The sequence below is a fragment of the Lampetra fluviatilis genome, chromosome 38 (assembly GCF_964198595.1).
Source record: "Lampetra fluviatilis chromosome 38, kcLamFluv1.1, whole genome shotgun sequence".
NCBI classification, from domain to species: Eukaryota; Metazoa; Chordata; class Hyperoartia; order Petromyzontiformes; family Petromyzontidae; genus Lampetra; species Lampetra fluviatilis.
In genome coordinates this window covers 781,621-798,496 of record NC_136312.1, presented here as the reverse complement: position 1 = coordinate 798,496, position 16,876 = coordinate 781,621, and positions in this window count along the sequence as shown.

Below are 16,876 nucleotides of genomic sequence, written 5' to 3'. Positions count from 1 at the left end.
GATGATACAAAAATAGGACCCGCCAATTTGATATCGCCAGTACAAATAGTCGCCCGAATCTGGCCGATGATTCCCAGGGATCCCCCATTCGCCGCGTAAAATGGTACGTCCACCGGCAGAAGGGGTCGACATTGGACGGGAAGAATGTTATAAATAAGGTCCGAAATGATAGTGGCCGACGCACCCGTGTCCACAAGCACCCGGACCTCAACCCCGTCAATAAACCCCGTTACCACGGACGACCCGGCCGACGCAGCCACCATCCTGTGGGCCAATTCGGACCATTCGACTGCTTCCGGGCCGTGTACGAACCCCCCTCGCCGAACCGAACCCCCGGTACCCTTATGCGGTCCCCGCACCGCCAAGCGGCGACCCGAACGTGCCGTGTATGGGGACCGAGCGCGTGAGGTGCCGCGACTTGCCGGGTTTAGTTGTGATGACTTGTGGCCCCGGTCGTCGTCCGGACGTGGTCCCGTGGCGCGCTGACGCGGAGCCCGGCACCCGGCTGCGACGTGACCCCGAAGGCCGCAGTTGTAGCAGACGACGAGGGACGTCGTAGGTTTCGGTTGCTCCAGCTTGCGGGATGAACGTGTGGGCGAACGACCTCCCGTTCTCCACTCCCCCGGTCTCGATACAGTGAAGGCCTCCTCCCGAGCCGCAGCAGGCTGAGGCTCGGCGACCGTGGCAGCCACTGCCCCGTTCCCCGCCGATGCGCAGATGACCGTTGGCTTGCGCTTGAGGACCTCGTATGCGTGAATACTCGTGGCAATCCCCAGGGAGCAGATGTCCATTTCGTCCGCCACATTGATGGGGACTCCCAAGCCGTGAGCCAACGCCAACAGCTGCTCCGTCACCATGGCGTCCTTCCCCTCCTTGTCCATGCGGGGAAAAGCTGCGTCCGCCAGGGCGAGCAGCGCCGTGCGATAGGCGAGCGTTGTTTCTCCAACCACCTTTCGCCGATCGTAGAACTGGTGGCGACAGGTCGAGGGCGGCCCGAACACTTTAGCCATTAGGTGTAGCGCGGCCTGGAGCGTTGAGCGGGACGACCTAGGGGCCGATGTGAAGGCCGCAAGCGCGTCGTCGTCGAGCATCGCCGGCAGCGCGCGCAGGGCAGTGGTGTCGGACCACCCCGACATTTCTTGATGTGCGAGGAACCTTCGTTGGAAGGCTCCCCAGTCGCCCCCGTCTGCCTTGAATGCCGACAGCGCGGGCAATCGTTGCTGGAGGACCCGGTCGTCGTCGTTGTCGAAACGATTTTCCCGCGCGCCGCTGTGGTTGTAGAAAATGTCGGCTCCGTCTGCAAGCGCATAATGGAGGGCTCCGGCGCGCGCCGATGATGCGGGCCGCTCTGAGTGGAGCTCTCCGCCCACGTGGTGTCCGCGCTTCCCGCCAATTAATGGCGGACCCTCAAAAACGGCGCCAACTTCAAAACTTTTGGCGCGAAGCGCCTTCTGGCGGGATCCCTCCAGCCGCGCCGCCTCCTCCAACCCCGCAGCCGTCCCTCCGCCCGCTGGAACGGAGATCTCCGCCAAAACTGCAGCGGCGGCGAGCAGCAACTCCGCCAGGCGGGAGTGTGCGTCCTGCAGGCTGGTGTCGGAGGCGAGCGGAGCGTCGGCCATCGCCGCGAAGTGCTGCATCGGCGGCAACTCCTCGTCCTCTCCTCCCGAGGTTGGTGTCTCCGGTACGCCGTCGTCTTCCCGATCTCGCTCGTGGGTACGGGTAGTCTTCCTAGTATCCATTCTTCTTGAAGACAGGTTTACTTCTGACGCCAGTTGTAATGTAGTAACTCGGCGGGAGACGACTTCACGGGTAGCACACTCTTTATTTCACCAACTTCGTTACACAGGTGACTAACACCCACTGTAGTTACTCGGGTGACTAACACCCACTTGGTTACTCGGGTGACTAACACCCACTTGGTTACTCGGGTGACTAACACCAGCAGCAGCAACTGCAGCAGCAGCAGCAGCAGCAACTGCAGCAGCAGCAGCAACTGCAGCAGCAGCAGCAACTGCAGCAGCAGCAACTGCAGCAGCAACTGCAGCAGCAGCAACTGCAGCAGCAGCAACTGCAGCAGCAGCAACTGCAGCAGCAGCAACTGCAGCAGCAGCAACTGCAGCTACCTTTGATGCTGTTAATCCTGCATAATGCACATGCATATGTAGTACTAATCACATTCCTGCATTTTCCATAAATATGCTAAATTCCTCTTGATATGCAAAATCCTTTGTCAAGGCGCCCAGCTTATATATATGCTCCAAGCTCGTGTGCTGTTTCATTCAGACTCTGTCGCCTCGACGGACCTGGTTTTCACCTGAGGACGGCTGCTTGCGTTGTGGCCGAAACGTCGTGAGAATAATTTTATTATGTTTTATTTTTATTATTTTATTACTTCCCTTCTACGTGACTTTACCGAAAGAACCAAGAAGATGAAACTCTGATAATGATAATAATATGCACTGTCCTTGAAGTTGATTGGTCCACACCCGAGACGGCTTTCTTTAGAGCCTAGTCCCCATTGGTGTTGGACCAGATGACACCAGAAGGCGTACAACTCAAACACAGTTTGAGTTGTACACTGCAGCAGCAGTTGCAGCAGTTGCTGCTGCAACTGCTGCAGTTGCTGCTGCTGCTGCAGTTGCTGCTGCTGCTGCAGTTGCTGCTGCTGCTGCAGTTGCTGCTGCTGCAGTTGCTGCTGCTGCAGTTGCTGCTGCTGCAGTTGCTGCTGCTGCAGTTGCTGCTGCTGCTGCAGTTGCTGCTGCTGCAGTTGCTGCTGCTGCTGCAGTTGCTGCTGCTGCAGTTGCTGCTGCTGCTGCTGCAGTTGCTGCTGCTGCTGCTGCAGTTGCTGCTGCTGCTGCAGTTGCTGCTGCTGCTGCTGCAGTTGCTGCTGCTGCTGCAGTTGCTGCTGCTGCTGCAGTTGCTGCTGCTGCAGTTGCTGCTGCTGCTGCAGTTGCTGCTGCAGTTGCTGCTGCTGCTGCAGTTGCTGCTGCTGCTGCAGTTGCTGCTGCTGCTGCAGTTTCTGCTGCTGCTGCTGCTGCTGCAGTTTCTGCTGCTGCTGCTGCTGCAGTTGCTGCCTTATCCATTTTAATATAACACTATGTATTATTCTACCCACCCTAATGTGTATCACACTGCTATATATTTACTATACAATTACGACACCATACATTACTCTGCACACTGCACCATGCCAGTGAGTGGAACGCGGTCTGAAAGTCACCGTAAACGTGAACACAATCAGTTAAGATCCGAAATGGTTTATTACGTCCTTCCAATGATTGCTAAGCCAGAATCCATCTTCTCGGTTGAAATTGTCTCTGTGTTTGTATATGTGGATCGCCTCATGAACGAATCTCTCATGATAGCCAGATGGCTTGCAGAGAACCTCTGTCTTGGAGAAGTCAATGTCATGTGAGCCCACTGAATTGTAACAGTGATCTGCCACGGCTGAGGTGTTTGTCCTACCGTGTTTCAGGTCTGCTTTATGTTCACGGATGCGGTCCGAGACATGTCGTTTGGTTTATCCAATGTAACTGCTACCACAGAGGCAACTTAGTTTGTAGACGCCAGGGTACTGTATGTCTGGAACCACATCTTTTACAGACGGGACCAGATCACGGATTTTATGTACTGTGTTGAATCGGACCTGGATCTTGTGTTTAATCAGGATTTTCGAGATCTTTTTTGTGACCCCAGCAATGTAGGGTAAGGTGATGGTCTTGAAAGGCTCCTCAACAGGATCCTTCTTGATGGTTGGAGTGATGGCCTTGCGGATTGTATAGTCGAAGTAACCATTAGCCTTAAGAGCTTGGCGTACGTGTTTGAGTTCACTGCCAATGTGTTCCTGGTCGGAAATGCATTGGGCTCTATGGTATAGAGTCTTGATGAGGGAATTCTTCTGGGATGGATGGTGGTGGGAATCCGGTTTTAGGTAAGCATCCGTATGGGTGGCTTTCCTGTAGACAGAGTGGCTCATTGAACCATCAGGTCTCCTTTTAATTAGGACATCCAAAAAGGGTAGCTTGCCATCTTTTTCGACTTCCATGGTGAATCTGATGGCTGGGTGTATGGAATTGATGTGGTCGAGAAATTGGTCTAGAGCAGGCCGGCCATGTGGCCAGATGACAAAAGTGTCATCTACGTACCTCTTCCATAAGGTCGGGCGTAGAGTGGCAGCCTGTGGTAGCAGTTACATTGGATAAACCAAACGACATGTCTCGGACCGCATCCGTGAACATAAAGCAGACCTGAAACACGGTAGAACAAACACCTCAGCCGTGGCAGATCACTGTTACAATTCAGTGGGCTCACATGACATTGACTTCTCCAAGACAGAGGTTCTCTGCAAGCCATCTGGCTATCATGAGAGATTCGTTCATGAGGCGATCCACATATACAAACACAGAGACAATTTCAACCGAGAAGATGGATTCTGGCTTAGCAATCATTGGAAGGACGTAATAAACCATTTCGGATCTTAACTGATTGTGTTCACGTTTACGGTGACTTTCAGACCGCGTTCCACTCACTGGCATGGTGCAGTGTGCAGAGTAATGTATGGTGTCGTAATTGTATAGTAAATATATAGCAGTGTGATGCACATTAGGGTGGGTAGAATAATACATAGTGTTATATTAAAATGGATAAGGCAGCAACTGCAGCAGCAGCAGCAACTGCAGCAGAAACTGCAGCAGCAGCAGAAATTGCAGCAGCAGCAGAAACTGCAGCAGCAGCAACTGCAGCAGCAGCAGCAACTGCAGCTCCCTTTGATGCTGTTAATCCTGCATAATGCACATGCATATGTAGTACTAATCACATTCCTGCATTTCCCATAAATATGCTAAATTCCTCTTGATATGCAAATTCCTTTGTCAAGGCGCCCAGCTTATATATATGCTCCAAGCTCGTGTGCTGTTTCATTCAGACTCTGTCGCCTCGACGGACCTGGTTTTTACCTGAGGACGGCTGCTTGCGTTGTGGCCGAAACGTCGTGAGAATAATTTTATTATGTTTTATTTTTATTATTTTATTACTTCCCTTCTACGTGACTTTACCGAAAGAACCAAGAAGATGAATCCCTGCAGTCACGAAAGCTTTAACTCGAAAATTATCAGAGTTGCTTCTTTTTGTTTGCTTTTTTGACTACTTGTATTGTGGTTATTGCAAACATGATGCCTTGAATAAAGGTTTCAGTTTTGTACCAGTTTAAAAGGGTAAAAGCCTACTACTACATTGTTTGAGTTGGTTTTCTGCCAATTAATGAGGAGCATTTACACACGTGGCAGGAGACCAGAGCACCTGGAGAAAACCACGCGTGCACGTGAACACAGTGAGGCGTCACTCGGTAGACAAGCGTAGTAATACATAATCATCATCATAATAACAACAGTAAATACCAAAGGCTCCAACTGTAAAATTAAGCATCAAATATATCCTGAGGTCACCGAGATAAGCGTCCAGGGCCATTATACGCAGCCGTCTTGTTTCAGTTGCGATGCTAACGTGGCTTCTTCTTCGCGGGAAGCAGTCTTCTAAATTCATTCATGGACACACGTAGGCTTTCGCGACCAATATTATTCATAATAAAGTTTTTGCGTTAGATCGCTGCTGCTCTATTTAAGACCGGGAGCAAGAGCAGAGCCTCACCATTCTGGCGAATTGCCCGATGATGCTGGATGCAATTACCAGCGAAACGTCGTACGCAAAAATTGTAAATGTTGTGGTTTCACTCTTCAACACACCGGCGGGCTAAAGTAGTGAACTATTTGTCTTTTGTCAACGTGACATTTTTTTGCTGATTGGCCGTGTCGGGTGGTGGAGGGTTACGACACATTTATAAATAACGCGATCTAACCCAAAAACTTTATTATGAATCATTCATGTACACTATCGCTTGACATGTTTGGACCTTAAGCCGTCTGTGTGTTCAATACGGGCTATTATAATTCCACCCGTGTCCGCTTTGTTTGACAAGGACCGGACTTGGGCTGGCTTGACGAACTTGCACCGAACTGAAAGAAACTAGACGAGGAGGAAGAAGAATAAAAGTGAGAAGTTTAAAAGAGACTTGAATTGGCCAGTACAGACCTCGCAAGTGAAGCCTGACTTGGCAAGAGGACTGCAAAACGTAAGACTTGTGCACCGGGTTGTCTATAAAGTATAACCCACCCCCACCCACCCCTCTGCAGACTAAAGCTGCGCGTTGCTTCGACTTAACCATGACGCCTCTCAATGTCTCCATGGACCTTGCCTCCTTGCGGAGCTACCAAAAACAAAATGAAGAGTGCCCGTGGAGTCTCTGACGATGGCAACGGAGGTTAATTTGCGTGCGACCGTTGTGCGTGCGTTCTGCGGACGTTGGGAATGACGTCACCGTTGTGCGAGAGGCCACACGAGCACAGATTCGCACGTGCACTGACAAATGCAATCTTTCTGTATTTACAGGGTGGCCCAAAAAGTCAGGACGCAGAGGTGCTGATTTCATTTATTTTAACACCGGCATTAAAACGTTTTCTTTTTTCTTTAAGTTAATATTGTATCTATTATCATTATTAATGCTTTTTTTGTGTTCAGATAACATTCAGTAGAATTGAGACAAGACAATTGTACATAAAGCACGCATTAATGTTAATGGGAGTCCGTTTGAACGTTTATTGAAATAAACCAAATAGCCTGGATGTAATTTGTTAAAATAAACATAACCCTACGTGTGCTGACTTATGGGCCATCCTGTACATACACACACGCATTGTGTGTGATAGCAGGTACCACCACAGTCGGTATGCACTGCTGTCGTCATAGCAGGTACCACCTCAGTCAGTATGCACTGATGTCGTCATAGCAGGTACCACCACAGTCAGTATGCACTGCTGTAATCATAGCAGGTACCACCACAGTCAGTATCCACTGCTGTAATCATAGCAGGTACCACCACAGTCAGTATGCACTGCTGTAGTGATAGCAGGTACCACCACAGTCAGTATGCACTTGTGTGGTGATAGCAGGTACCACCTCAGTCAGTATGTACTGCTGTAGTGATAGCAGGTACTACCACAGTCAGTATGCACTGCTGTAGTGATAGCAGGTACCACCTCAGTCAGTATGCACTGCTGTAGTGATAGCAGGTACCACCACAGTCAGTATGCACTGCTGTTGTGATAGCAGGTACTACCACAGTCAGTATGCACTGCTGTAGTGATAGCAGGTACTACCATAGTCAGTATGCACTGCTGTTGTGATAGCAGGTACCACCTCAGTCAGTATGCACTGCTGTTGTGATAGCAGGTACCACCACAGTCAGTATGCACTGCTGTTGTGATAGCAGGTACCACCACAGTCAGTATGTACTGCTGTTGTGATAGCAGGTACCACCTCAGTCAGTATGTACTGCTGTTGTGATAGCAGGTACCACCACAGTCAGTATGTACTGCTGTTGTGATAGCAGGTACCACCTCAGTCAGTATGTACTGCTGTTGTGATAGCAGGTACCACCACAGTCAGTATGTACTGCTGTTGTGATAGCAGGTACCACCTCAGTCAGTATGTACTTCTGTTGTGATAGCAGATACCACCACAGTCAGTATGCACTGCTGTTGTGATAGCAGGTACCACCTCAGTCAGTATGTACTGCTGTTGTGATAGCAGGTACCACCTCAGTCAGTATGTACTGCTGTTGTGATAGCAGGTACCACCAGTCAGTATGTACTGCTGTTGTGATAGCAGGTACCACCTCAGTCAGTATGTACTGCTGTTGTGATAGCAGGTACCACCACAGTCAGTATGTACTGCTGTTGTGATAGCAGGTACCACCTCAGTCAGTATGCACTGCTGTTGTGATAGCAGGTACCACCTCAGTCAGTATGTACTGCTGTTGTGATAGCAGGTACCACCACAGTCAGTATGCACTGCTGTTGTGATAGCAGGTACCACCACAGTCAGTATGCACTGCTGTGGTGATAGCAGGTACCACCACAGTCAGTATGCACTGCTGTGGCGATAGCAGGTACCACCACAGTCAGTATGCACTGCTGTGGTGATAGCAGGTACCACCACAGTCAGTATGCACTGATGTGGTGATAGCAGGTACCACCACAGTCAGTATGCACTGCTGTGGCGATAGCAGGTACCACCTCAGTCAGTATGCACTGCTGTAGTGATAGCAGGTACCACCACAGTCAGTATGTACTGCTGTTGTGATAGCAGGTACCACCTCAGTCAGTATGTACTGCTGTTGTGATAGCAGGTACCACCACAGTCAGTATGTACTGCTGTTGTGATAGCAGGTACCACCTCAGTCAGTATGTACTGCTGTTGTGATAGCAGGTACCACCACAGTCAGTATGTACTGCTGTTGTGATAGCAGGTACCACCTCAGTCAGTATGTACTGCTGTTGTGATAGCAGGTACCACCACAGTCAGTATGCACTGCTGTTGTGATAGCAGGTACCACCTCAGTCAGTATGTACTGCTGTTGTGATAGCAGGTACCACCTCAGTCAGTATGTACTGCTGTTGTGATAGCAGGTACCACCACAGTCAGTATGTACTGCTGTTGTGATAGCAGGTACCACCTCAGTCAGTATGTACTGCTGTTGTGATAGCAGGTACCACCACAGTCAGTATGTACTGCTGTTGTGATAGCAGGTACCACCTCAGTCAGTATGCACTGCTGTTGTGATAGCAGGTACCACCTCAGTCAGTATGTACTGCTGTTGTGATAGCAGGTACCACCACAGTCAGTATGCACTGCTGTTGTGATAGCAGGTACCACCACAGTCAGTATGCACTGCTGTTGTGATAGCAGGTACCACCTCAGTCAGTATGTACTGCTGTTGTGATAGCAGGTACCACCTCAGTCAGTATGTACTGCTGTTGTGATAGCAGGTACCACCACAGTCAGTATGCACTGCTGTAGTGATAGCAGGTACCACCTCAGTATGTACTGCTGTAGTGATAGCAGGTACCACCACAGTCAGTATGCACTGCTGTAGTGATAGCAGGTACCACCTCAGTATGTACTGCTGTTGTGATAGCAGGTACCACCACAGTCAGTATGCACTGCTGTAGTGATAGCAGGTACCACCACAGTCAGTATGCACTGCTGTAGTGATAGCAGGTACCACCACAGTCAGTATGCACTGCTGTGGTGATAGCAGGTACTACCACAGTCAGTATGCACTGCTGTAGTGATAGCAGGTACCACCACAGTCAGTATGCACTGCTGTGGTGATAGCAGGTACCACCACAGTCAGTATGCACTGCTGTGGCGATAGCAGGTACCACCTCAGTCAGTATGCACTGCTGTAGTGATAGCAGGTACCACCACAGTCAGTATGCACTGCTGTGGTGATAGCAGGTACCATCACAGTCAGTATGCACTGCTGTGGCGATAGCAGGTACCACCACAGTCAGTATGCACTGCTGTGGTGATAGCAGGTACCACCACAGTCAGTATGCACTGCTGTGGTGATAGCAGGTACCACCACAGTCAGTATGCACTGCTGTGGCGATAGCAGGTACCACCTCAGTCAGTATGCACTGCTGTAGTGATAGCAGGTACCACCACAGTCAGTATGCACTGCTGTGGTGATAGCAGGTACCACCACAGTCAGTATGCACTGCTGTGGCGATAGCAGGTACCACCACAGTCAGTATGCACTGCTGTGGCGATAGCAGGTACCACCACAGTCAGTATGCACTGCTGTGGCGATAGCAGGTACCACCTCAGTCAGTATGTACTGCTGTTGTGATAGCAGGTACCACCTCAGTCAGTATGTACTGCTGTTGTGATAGCAGGTACCACCACAGTCAGTATGCACTGCTGTAGTGATAGCAGGTACCACCTCAGTATGTACTGCTGTAGTGATAGCAGGTACCACCACAGTCAGTATGCACTGCTGTAGTGATAGCAGGTACCACCTCAGTATGTACTGCTGTTGTGATAGCAGGTACCACCACAGTCAGTATGCACTGCTGTAGTGATAGCAGGTACCACCACAGTCAGTATGCACTGCTGTAGTGATAGCAGGTACCACCACAGTCAGTATGCACTGCTGTGGTGATAGCAGGTACTACCACAGTCAGTATGCACTGCTGTAGTGATAGCAGGTACCACCACAGTCAGTATGCACTGCTGTGGTGATAGCAGGTACCACCACAGTCAGTATGCACTGCTGTGGCGATAGCAGGTACCACCTCAGTCAGTATGCACTGCTGTAGTGATAGCAGGTACCACCACAGTCAGTATGCACTGCTGTGGTGATAGCAGGTACCACCACAGTCAGTATGCACTGCTGTGGCGATAGCAGGTACCACCACAGTCAGTATGCACTGCTGTGGTGATAGCAGGTACCACCACAGTCAGTATGCACTGCTGTGGTGATAGCAGGTACCACCACAGTCAGTATGCACTGTTGTGGCGATAGCAGGTACCACCTCAGTCAGTATGCACTGCTGTAGTGATAGCAGGTACCACCACAGTCAGTATGCACTGCTGTGGTGATAGCAGGTACCACCACAGTCAGTATGCACTGCTGTGGCGATAGCAGGTACCACCACAGTCAGTATGCACTGCTGTGGCGATAGCAGGTACCACCTCAGTCAGTATGCACTGCTGTAGTGATAGCAGGTACCACCTCAGTCAGTATGCACTGATGTTGTGATAGCAGGTACCACCTCAGTCAGTATGCACTGATGTAGTGATAGCAGGTACCACCTCAGTCAGTATGCACTGCTGTAGTGATACAGGTACCACCTCAGTCAGTATGTACTGCTGTTGTGATAGCAGGTACCACCTCAGTCAGTATGCACTGCTGTTGTGATAGCAGGTACCACCACAGTCAGTATGCACTGCTGTAGTGATAGCAGGTACCACCTCAGTCAGTATGTACTGCTGTAGTGATAGCAGGTACTACCACAGTCAGTATGCACTGCTGTAGTGATAGCAGGTACCACCTCAGTCAGTATGCACTGCTGTAGTGATAGCAGGTACCACCTCAGTCAGTATGCACTGATGTAGTGATAGCAGGTACCACCACAGTCTGTATGCACTGCTGTAGTGATAGCAGGTACTACCAGTCAGTATGCACTGCTGTAGTGATAGCAGGTACTACCACAGTCAGTATGCACTGAAGTAGTGATAGCAGGTACTACCACAGTCAGTATGTACTGCTGTAGTGATAGCAGGTACTACCACAGTCAGTATGCACTGCTGTAGTGATAGCAGGTACCACCACAGTCAGTATGCACTGCTGTAGTGATAGCAGGTACCACCACAGTCAGTATGCACTGCTGTGGTGATAGCAGGTACTACCACAGTCAGTATGCACTGCTGTAGTGATAGCAGGTACCACCACAGTCAGTATGCACTGCTGTGGTGATAGCAGGTACCACCACAGTCAGTATGCACTGCTGTGGCGATAGCAGGTACCACCTCAGTCAGTATGCACTGCTGTAGTGATAGCAGGTACCACCACAGTCAGTATGCACTGCTGTGGTGATAGAAGGTACCACCACAGTCAGTATGCACTGCTGTGGCGATAGCAGGTACCACCACAGTCAGTATGCACTGCTGTGGTGATAGCAGGTACCACCACAGTCAGTATGCACTGCTGTGGTGATAGCAGGTACCACCACAGTCAGTATGCACTGTTGTGGCGATAGCAGGTACCACCTCAGTCAGTATGCACTGCTGTAGTGATAGCAGGTACCACCACAGTCAGTATGCACTGCTGTGGTGATAGCAGGTACCACCACAGTCAGTATGCACTGCTGTGGCGATAGCAGGTACCACCACAGTCAGTATGCACTGCTGTGGCGATAGCAGGTACCACCTCAGTCAGTATGCACTGCTGTAGTGATAGCAGGTACCACATCAGTCAGTATGCACTGATGTTGTGATAGCAGGTACCACCTCAGTCAGTATGCACTGATGTAGTGATAGCAGGTACCACCTCAGTCAGTATGCACTGCTGTAGTGATACAGGTACCACCTCAGTCAGTATGTACTGCTGTTGTGATAGCAGGTACCACCTCAGTCAGTATGCACTGCTGTTGTGATAGCAGGTACCACCACAGTCAGTATGCACTGCTGTAGTGATAGCAGGTACCACCTCAGTCAGTATGTACTGCTGTAGTGATAGCAGGTACTACCACAGTCAGTATGCACTCCTGTAGTGATAGCAGGTACCACCTCAGTCAGTATGCACTGCTGTAGTGATAGCAGGTACCACCTCAGTCAGTATGCACTGATGTAGTGATAGCAGGTACCACCACAGTCTGTATGCACTGCTGTAGTGATAGCAGGTACTACCACAGTCAGTATGCACTGCTGTAGTGATAGCAGGTACCACCACAGTCAGTATGCACTGCTGTGGTGATAGCAGGTACCATCACAGTCAGTATGCACTGCTGTGGCGATAGCAGGTACCACCACAGTCAGTATGCACTGCTGTGGTGATAGCAGGTACCACCACAGTCAGTATGCACTGCTGTGGTGATAGCAGGTACCACCACAGTCAGTATGCACTGCTGTGGCGATAGCAGGTACCACCTCAGTCAGTATGCACTGCTGTAGTGATAGCAGGTACCACCACAGTCAGTATGCACTGCTGTGGTGATAGCAGGTACCACCACAGTCAGTATGCACTGCTGTGGCGATAGCAGGTACCACCACAGTCAGTATGCACTGCTGTGGCGATAGCAGGTACCACCACAGTCAGTATGCACTGCTGTGGCGATAGCAGGTACCACCTCAGTCAGTATGTACTGCTGTTGTGATAGCAGGTACCACCTCAGTCAGTATGTACTGCTGTTGTGATAGCAGGTACCACCACAGTCAGTATGCACTGCTGTAGTGATAGCAGGTACCACCTCAGTATGTACTGCTGTAGTGATAGCAGGTACCACCACAGTCAGTATGCACTGCTGTAGTGATAGCAGGTACCACCTCAGTATGTACTGCTGTAGTGATAGCAGGTACCACCACAGTCAGTATGCACTGCTGTAGTGATAGCAGCTACCACCTCAGTATGTACTGCTGTTGTGATAGCAGGTACCACCACAGTCAGTATGCACTGCTGTAGTGATAGCAGGTACCACCACAGTCAGTATGCACTACTGTAGTGATAGCAGGTACCACCACAGTCAGTATGCACTGCTGTGGTGATAGCAGGTACTACCACAGTCAGTATGCACTGCTGTAGTGATAGCAGGTACCACCACAGTCAGTATGCACTGCTGTGGTGATAGCAGGTACCACCACAGTCAGTATGCACTGCTGTGGCGATAGCAGGTACCACCTCAGTCAGTATGCACTGCTGTAGTGATAGCAGGTACCACCACAGTCAGTATGCACTGCTGTGGTGATAGCAGGTACCACCACAGTCAGTATGCACTGCTGTGGCGATAGCAGGTACCACCACAGTCAGTATGCACTGCTGTGGTGATAGCAGGTACCACCACAGTCAGTATGCACTGCTGTGGTGATAGCAGGTACCACCACAGTCAGTATGCACTGTTGTGGCGATAGCAGGTACCACCTCAGTCAGTATGCACTGCTGTAGTGATAGCAGGTACCACCACAGTCAGTATGCACTGCTGTGGTGATAGCAGGTACCACCACAGTCAGTATGCACTGCTGTGGCGATAGCAGGTACCACCACAGTCAGTATGCACTGCTGTGGCGATAGCAGGTACCACCTCAGTCAGTATGCACTGCTGTAGTGATAGCAGGTACCACCTCAGTCAGTATGCACTGATGTTGTGATAGCAGGTACCACCTCAGTCAGTATGCACTGATGTAGTGATAGCAGGTACCACCTCAGTCAGTATGCACTGCTGTAGTGATACAGGTACCACCTCAGTCAGTATGTACTGCTGTTGTGATAGCAGGTACCACCTCAGTCAGTATGCACTGCTGTTGTGATAGCAGGTACCACCACAGTCAGTATGCACTGCTGTAGTGATAGCAGGTACCACCTCAGTCAGTATGTACTGCTGTAGTGATAGCAGGTACTACCACAGTCAGTATGCACTGCTGTAGTGATAGCAGGTACCACCTCAGTCAGTATGCACTGCTGTAGTGATAGCAGGTACCACCTCAGTCAGTATGCACTGATGTAGTGATAGCAGGTACCACCACAGTCTGTATGCACTGCTGTAGTGATAGCAGGTACTACCAGTCAGTATGCACTGCTGTAGTGATAGCAGGTACTACCACAGTCAGTATGCACTGATGTAGTGATAGCAGGTACTACCACAGTCAGTATGTACTGCTGTAGTGATAGCAGGTACTACCACAGTCAGTATGCACTGCTGTAGTGATAGCAGGTACCACCACAGTCAGTATGCACTGCTGTAGTGATAGCAGGTACCACCACAGTCAGTATGCACTGCTGTGGTGATAGCAGGTACTACCACAGTCAGTATGCACTGCTGTAGTGATAGCAGGTACCACCACAGTCAGTATGCACTGCTGTGGTGATAGCAGGTACCACCACAGTCAGTATGCACTGCTGTGGCGATAGCAGGTACCACCTCAGTCATTATGCACTGCTGTAGTGATAGCAGGTACCACCACAGTCAGTATGCACTGCTGTGGTGATAGAAGGTACCACCACAGTCAGTATGCACTGCTGTGGCGATAGCAGGTACCACCACAGTCAGTATGCACTGCTGTGGTGATAGCAGGTACCACCACAGTCAGTATGCACTGCTGTGGTGATAGCAGGTACCACCACAGTCAGTATGCACTGTTGTGGCGATAGCAGGTACCACCTCAGTCAGTATGCACTGCTGTAGTGATAGCAGGTACCACCACAGTCAGTATGCACTGCTGTGGTGATAGCAGGTACCACCACAGTCAGTATGCACTGCTGTGGCGATAGCAGGTACCACCACAGTCAGTATGCACTGCTGTGGCGATAGCAGGTACCACCTCAGTCAGTATGCACTGCTGTAGTGATAGCAGGTACCACCTCAGTCAGTATGCACTGATGTTGTGATAGCAGGTACCACCTCAGTCAGTATGCACTGATGTAGTGATAGCAGGTACCACCTCAGTCAGTATGCACTGCTGTAGTGATACAGGTACCACCTCAGTCAGTATGTACTGCTGTTGTGATAGCAGGTACCACCTCAGTCAGTATGCACTGCTGTTGTGATAGCAGGTACCACCACAGTCAGTATGCACTGCTGTAGTGATAGCAGGTACCACCTCAGTCAGTATGTACTGCTGTAGTGATAGCAGGTACTACCACAGTCAGTATGCACTGCTGTAGTGATAGCAGGTACCACCTCAGTCAGTATGCACTGCTGTAGTGATACAGGTACCACCTCAGTCAGTATGTACTGCTGTTGTGATAGCAGGTACCACCTCAGTCAGTATGCACTGCTGTTGTGATAGCAGGTACCACCACAGTCAGTATGCACTGCTGTAGTGATAGCAGGTACCACCTCAGTCAGTATGTACTGCTGTAGTGATAGCAGGTACTACCACAGTCAGTATGCACTGCTGTAGTGATAGCAGGTACCACCTCAGTCAGTATGCACTGCTGTAGTGATAGCAGGTACCACCTCAGTCAGTATGCACTGATGTAGTGATAGCAGGTACCACCACAGTCTGTATGCACTGCTGTAGTGATAGCAGGTACTACCACAGTCAGTATGCACTGCTGTAGTGATAGCAGGTACCACCACAGTCAGTATGCACTGCTGTGGTGATAGCAGGTACCACCACAGTCAGTATGCACTGCTGTGGTGATAGCAGGTACCACCACAGTCAGTATGCACTGCTGTGGCGATAGCAGGTACCACCACAGTCAGTATGCACTGCTGTGGCGATAGCAGGTACCACCACAGTCAGTATGCACTGCTGTGGCGATAGCAGGTACCACCTCAGTCAGTATGTACTGCTGTTGTGATAGCAGGTACCACCTCAGTCAGTATGTACTGCTGTTGTGATAGCAGGTACCACCACAGTCAGTATGCACTGCTGTAGTGATAGCAGGTACCACCTCAGTATGTACTGCTGTAGTGATAGCAGGTACCACCACAGTCAGTATGCACTGCTGTAGTGATAGCAGGTACCACCTCAGTATGTACTGCTGTTGTGATAGCAGGTACCACCACAGTCAGTATGCACTGCTGTAGTGATAGCAGGTACCACCACAGTCAGTATGCACTGCTGTAGTGATAGCAGGTACCACCACAGTCAGTATGCACTGCTGTGGTGATAGCAGGTACTACCACAGTCAGTATGCACTGCTGTAGTGATAGCAGGTACCACCACAGTCAGTATGCACTGCTGTGGTGATAGCAGGTACCACCACAGTCAGTATGCACTGCTGTGGCGATAGCAGGTACCACCTCAGTCAGTATGCACTGCTGTGGTGATAGCAGGTACCACCACAGTCAGTATGCACTGCTGTGGTGATAGCAGGTACCACCACAGTCAGTATGCACTGCTGTGGCGATAGCAGGTACCACCACAGTCAGTATGCACTGCTGTGGTGATAGCAGGTACCACCACAGCCAGTATGCACTGCTGTGGTGATAGAAGGTACCACCACAGTCAGTATGCACTGTTGTGGCGATAGCAGGTACCACCTCAGTCAGTATGCACTGCTGTAGTGATAGCAGGTACCACCACAGTCAGTATGCACTGCTGTGGTGATAGCAGGTACCACCACAGTCAGTATGCACTGCTGTGGCGATAGCAGGTACCACCACAGTCAGTATGCACTGCTGTGGCGATAGCAGGTACCACCTCAGTCAGTATGCACTGCTGTAGTGATAGCAGGTACCACCTCAGTCAGTATGCACTGATGTTGTGATAGCAGGTACCACCTCAGTCAGTATGCACTGATGTAGTGATAGCA